The following is a 5,915-nucleotide window of genomic DNA, read 5'->3' as shown; positions in this document are numbered from 1 at the left end:
TTATTTAATTCGCATTAAGGTTCGCAATCGACTTTGGCTTAAGATGGAATAATTCATACCAAGGTTCGAGTTCGACCTTGGCTTAAGATAAAATAATTCGTACCAAGGTTCGAATTCGACCTTGGCTTAAGATGGGATAATTAGTACCAAGGTTTGAATTCGACCTTGGCTTAAGATAAAATAATTCGTACCAAGGTTCAAATTCGAGCTTGGCTTAAGATAAAATAATTTGTACCGAGGTTCGAATTCGACTTTGGCTTAAGATAAAATAATTCGTACCGAGGTTCGAATTCGACCTTGGCTTAAGGTAAAATAATTCGTATCGAGGTTCGGATTTGACCTTGGCTTGAGATAAAATAATTTGTACCAAGGTTCGAATTCGACCTTGGCTTGAGATAAAATAATTCGTACCAAGGTTCGAATTCGACCTTGGCTTGTACCGGGGTTCGAATTCGACCTCGGCTTGTCATGGTATGATTCTTGTCAATACAGTGTAAAATTAAGAGAATATGAGTGAAAAGAGTCATTTTTATTGATGTCGTGGGTATGCCTCGTTAAAAACCCTCTCAGCCAAAACTCATTTTTCTGTTTTTTGGGACAAAAGACTGAGTCGGGAAAAGAGTGCATACCCCGTTCGTACAATTTAACTGATGTAAAACTTGAGATGCGTGGCATTCCAAGTTCGTGGGATGATTTTCCCACTGAGTTCTTCTAGTCGGTATGCCCCATTTTCTAAGTCTTCTGTAACTCGGAATGGGCCATCCTAGTTAGGCACGAGCTTCCCTTCTGATGAATCTCTTCGAGCCTCGCCTAGTAGTCGCCACACCAAGTCGCCGATCGACCTGGAAAGAGCTAGGTCAAACTCGCGTATTGTACCTTCTGGCGGCTCAGAGCTTGCAGGCTTCCTCCTGAATTTGAGCTTCTTCTCTAAGATCGTCAATCAGGTCAAGGTTGACCACTATTTCTTTATCGTTTTGTTCACTGTCAAAGACATGACGTCGGTGAGACGTCTCGCTGACCTCTACTGGAATCATGGCATCGGCTCCATAGGTTAGCCTGTAAGGCGTCTCTTGCATTTCTAATTGGGGAGTACAGTGGTACGCCCAGAGAATGCTGGGGAGCTCGTCGACCCATTATCCTTTGGCGCTTCCTAGTGGCTTCTTGAGTTCTCAGAGTATTACTTTGTTTGTGGATTCGGCTTGGCCATTGGTTTGGGGATGCTCCACCGAGGTGGGGAGGTGCTTCACCCTGAGCTCATAAAGGAAGTCCTCAAAGCTCTGTGCGATGAACTGCCTGTCATTGTCGGTGACAAGAGAGTGTGAGATGCCAAACCTGCATATGATGCTCTTCCAGGTGAATTTTTGTACATTCTCGGCGGTGATCTTGGCGAGTGGGCATGCCTCGATCCACTTGGTGAAGTAATCGACTACCACTAGGAGGAACTTGAGTTGACCTTTCGCGGGGGGGAAATGGCCCAAGGATGTCCATTCCCCACTAGGCAAAAGGCCACAACGTGATGGAGTTAAGTTGAAGAAGATTGATGAACTTCAACTCCTCCATGCTTGGACCGAATGTTCTTGAGGCTAACCTTTGGAAGAAGCTTGAAATCTCCATGAAGAAGCCTTCAATGGAGGAGAAGCCTTGGAAGGAAGTTCGGTTACTTCTAGTTCAATGTAGAAGCTTAAGGAACCTAGGCAAGCTTTGGAACCTTGGTGAAACCTTAGAGAGAAAATTATCTCCACGGTTTTGAGAGTGACTCTTAAGAGAGAAATCTGAATATTATTTCTCAAATTGTTCAAAAGTTACTACATAGGAGGTATTTACAAATATATAGAGAAAAGGTAGCTTCTAGGAGAAGCTAACCTTAACCATGGTTCACTAGGAACCATGGTAAGGTTTACTTAACTCCCTACGGTTTAGCAAGCTTGCAAGGGAAGCTAACCTTGACCATGGTTCACTTAAGAACCATGGTAAGGTAAGCTTACCTTACTCGAGTTTAGAAGCTTGCAAGGCAAGCTTCAAAACTCAAGAAGAACAACTAGAAAATTCGGCCAAGGAGACTTAAGAGAGCTAGGCGGCCTTGACCACATTTTGCTCCTTGAGTTAATTTGAAAAACCTTGATTTGGTTTAGTTAGATTCATCATATGATGATGAGACCTAGCTAAATCAAATCTATAAAAAATTAGGAGCAAAATGAGTCCAATATGCAAAATTTAGCCTAGGCCCAACTCAGGCCCAATTTCTAGTCACACCTCAAGCATTGCTAAATGTCACCCCTTTTCCCTACTGAAAAAATATAAAATGAATGTATCATCTAGGGAGGTTAAATGGAGTTAAACTCTCCAAGTAACCTACCTTAAAAACAATATACAATCACTAGGAAAAAGCAAATAAAGAGCCTCACAATACAAAGACAAAAATAACCTATACAAAAGACTATGCATGAACTGTACAATATAAACAAGTAGAACTAAGGCCTTCTCTTCATGATAGAGCATTCCAAGTGAAGATTACCTTGGGCCTAACAAGCCCATTAGTCTTCTCAAGATCCAACTCTTCCTGTATCCTTGATGTTGTGTATTTTACTCGTATTTTAGCACTTTAATTCACAAGAATTCATAGCATAATCATGCATATCTTTCATGTTTTTAATAAATTTTTATATCATTTTCCTATTTTATGCTTTTCTTGGTATGTGTTGTGTTTTCTCTGAGCAGGATCAAGATTTAAGAATTAAAGAGGAAATGCTGAGCTACAGGGAAAATCACGGCCGTGATTCTAAATCACGCCCGTGATTCACCAGAGAAAATCACGGCCGTGACTCCCAATCACACCCGTGAACGCCACTGACCCTTCATAGATGTGCTCCAGAGAAGATCACGGTCGTGATTCTCAGTCACGGCCGTGATTCACTTCGCGTCAATTTGGTGAATGAATGTGCTCCAGAGAAGATCACGGTCGTGATTCTCAGTCACGGCCGTGATTCACTTCGCGTCCCAGCTTTTTAAGTTTTATGTTTTATTTTTATTTTTGTAATTTTTATCTTGGTAGTTTTACCTTTTTACCCTTTTAGGTTATAAATTAGATGAGGTTAGCCTAGAACAGCACTTTTTGTTTTCGGAGACAGTTTTTTAGTTTTTGACACTTGGAGAAGGTTGGGCGCCTGTGCCATCGACTCTAAGGTTTGCTTTTCTTTTATTCTTCTTTTCTTGGAGAACTACTATGAACTCTTGCGAGTAGTTTCCCTTTTTCTGGGATCGGGGCTTAGCCTCTGAGAACCTCTTTATTAATGCATTATTCAGTTTCTTAATTTTATTCCAATTCTTGATTTGTTCTTTTATATTTTATATATGAACTTTAACATTATTGTTTTCATAATAACATTAATTAAGGATGAACTGAGAGGAGAACTTGATTATAATTATGATAAACGATTAATCTTAATTTTCATAATCATAGATAATTAGGGATGAACTGAGAGGAGAACCTAATTATCGGAACCTAAAGGAACAGACTTGAGTGTTAAATCACGAGAGTTGATTTAAGCTTTCGAGGAGCAATAGATTAACAAAGATCTTAATGGGTTTAATTGAACGTAATTACCACGAGAGTAGGGATTAATTTTAATTAAACACGTCCTCGTAGCCTGAGAAGGTGCAAGGATTAAATTAGGTTAAGACTACCTTCAAGATGGAATAGAATTAATTAATGAAAATAATAATTCAATATTGTTGGAACTTTTTGTGCGAACCCTAGATTCCCGGAAATCTCCTTATCTTATCTTAAAGTTTTATCTTATTCATTAATTGCATTACTATCTCTTTTACCAGCGAATCTGATCTTATCATCTCAAAACAAACATTCTATCTGTTTTAAAATTCAAATTAAAATACTAGTAATTCTAGGTCAAACACGTAGTCCCTGTGATTCGATATTTATTACTTGACGACAACCGTACACTTGCGGTTTTCCATACATCAAGTTTTTGGCGCCGTTGCCGGGGACTACGTCTCTTGATTTAAATTACAATTATTTTAATTCGAATTTTTTTAAAAAAAAAAAAAAAATATTTAATAAATAAATAATTTTTTTTTTTTAGTGTTTACTTCTCCAATTCAGATTTCACGGGTCACTTTCTTTTTTTTTGCAGTGCCTTAGGATTAATGCAAAAGAGATCTCTACGTCTTGGGAAACCAACACCACTTGATCCTGAGATTGAAAGAACTCTCCTGAGAAGGAAAAGAAACCTTTCTAGAGAATTTGACATGGCTGCACAACGAGATAATTTACCGCTTCGGGATTACTCTGCACCCGTAGCTCGTGGGATACCTGGAGGGGAGATGCGAACTGGAGCTACTGTACCAGCTTCTCTGGTGAATATGCTCAAACAGAACACCTTTGGAGGACTACCATCAGAAGATCCTAATGACCACTTAGAGGGGTTCTTGGAAATCTGTGAGACCCAGCAATTTGATGATGAAGTTTCTGATGGAATGCGACTCCGCTTATTCTCACTCACCTTGAGAGATAAGGCAAAGGTGTGGCTAAGAACAGTGCCTAGAGAAAAGATAGCAACTTGGGAATTATGTGAAAGAGCTTTTCTAGAGAAATTCTTTCCTCCTTCTAAAACTAAAGAATTGAGGAAGAAAATCACTAATTTCCAACAAGGCACTGGAGAAACTATTTATGAAGCATGGGAGCGGTTCAAAGGATATCTTCAAGCATGCCCACAACATGGCTTCAACCGTTGGCTTACCATCCAATTTTTCTTTGAAGGATTGGACCAACAAAGCACCATGATATTAGACTCAGCAGCTGGAGGATCTTTCATGGGGAAACCTATTAATGACTGCATGATTATTTTGGAAAATGTAGCCTCAAATCACAGCCAATATAGTGAAAGAGAAGTCACAGCAAGGAAAGGAACTCCGGGGCGATATGAAGTGAACAATATTGAGTTACTCTTAGCAAAATTTGATACTCTTAATCAAAGATTAGACAAGATGGAAAAAGCTAAGGTTAATTCAGTGGCTACAAATCAAGTATGTGACCTTTGTAGGGAACAAGGGCACACTGCAGTAGATTGTACCTCAATTTTTACTGGAGAAAAAGAAGATACTACTGAACAGGTGGTAGCTTCTCATAATTTCTATGACACTCCTCGAAGAGAGAAGAGTAATCCATATTCCAACACATACAACCCTGGTTGGAAGAATCATCCTAACTTTTCTTGGAAGAATAACCCAGTTCAAGGAACTAGCAATCAGCAACCTAATTTCCGTCCGTCCAATCACTTCATTAATGGGGAAGGAAATCCAGTACAGACACCCTCAATTCAACAAAGTGTTTCAAGATTAGAAAACCTTATGGAGAATTTTATCACTAATCAAAAACAGACCAATGATTCAATGGCAAATTCTATTCAAAACCTTGCTGTCAAGGTTGAGAATATTACTCTCCACAACAAGATGCTGGAAAATCAAATTGCACAGTTGATGCCTAGTTCAAACAATTCTCCAGGTAAGTTCCCAGGTAAAACAGTTGCAAACCCAGCTGAAAATGTTAATGCTGTTACTTTAAGGAGTGGGAAGAAATTAGACAGACCTGTGTCTAATCAAAATGATAATATTGAGATTGATGAAGACGCTTCTCCTATGGTTGAAAAACCTGAAAAGGAGAGATTAGAAAAAGAAAAAGTATCTTCATCAAAGCCTCAAACTGTTTATCACCCCCCAATTCCTTTTCCTCAAAGGTTAGCAAGGACTAAACTTGATAGACAATTTGAAAAATTTTTAAATATGATCAAACAAGTGTATGTAAACATTCCATTTGTAGAAGCTCTACAACAGATGCCTACATATGCTAAATTTCTTAAGGATCTTTTAGCTAACCGAAGGAAATTGGATGATAGAGA

At 38.9% G+C, this 5,915-nt stretch overlaps 1 non-coding gene across 1 annotated transcript; it reads right to left on the bottom strand.

The window, feature by feature from the left end:
• Positions 1–4,635: 4,635 nt before the first annotated feature.
• LOC145957606 (small nucleolar RNA R71) lies at positions 4,636–4,742 on the bottom strand. The gene has a single exon (XR_014433649.1). It is a non-coding gene; the product is annotated as a small nucleolar RNA R71 (small nucleolar RNA).
• Positions 4,743–5,915: the final 1,173 nt, after the last annotated feature.

The sequence above is a fragment of the Cajanus cajan genome, chromosome 4 (genome assembly GCF_000230855.2).
Source record: "Cajanus cajan strain Asha chromosome 4, NIPB_CcT2T_4, whole genome shotgun sequence".
Taxonomy (NCBI): domain Eukaryota; kingdom Viridiplantae; phylum Streptophyta; class Magnoliopsida; order Fabales; family Fabaceae; genus Cajanus; species Cajanus cajan.
The sequence above is the reverse complement of the archived record's forward strand: the minus strand, read 5'-3'. Positions and strand labels throughout refer to the sequence as shown.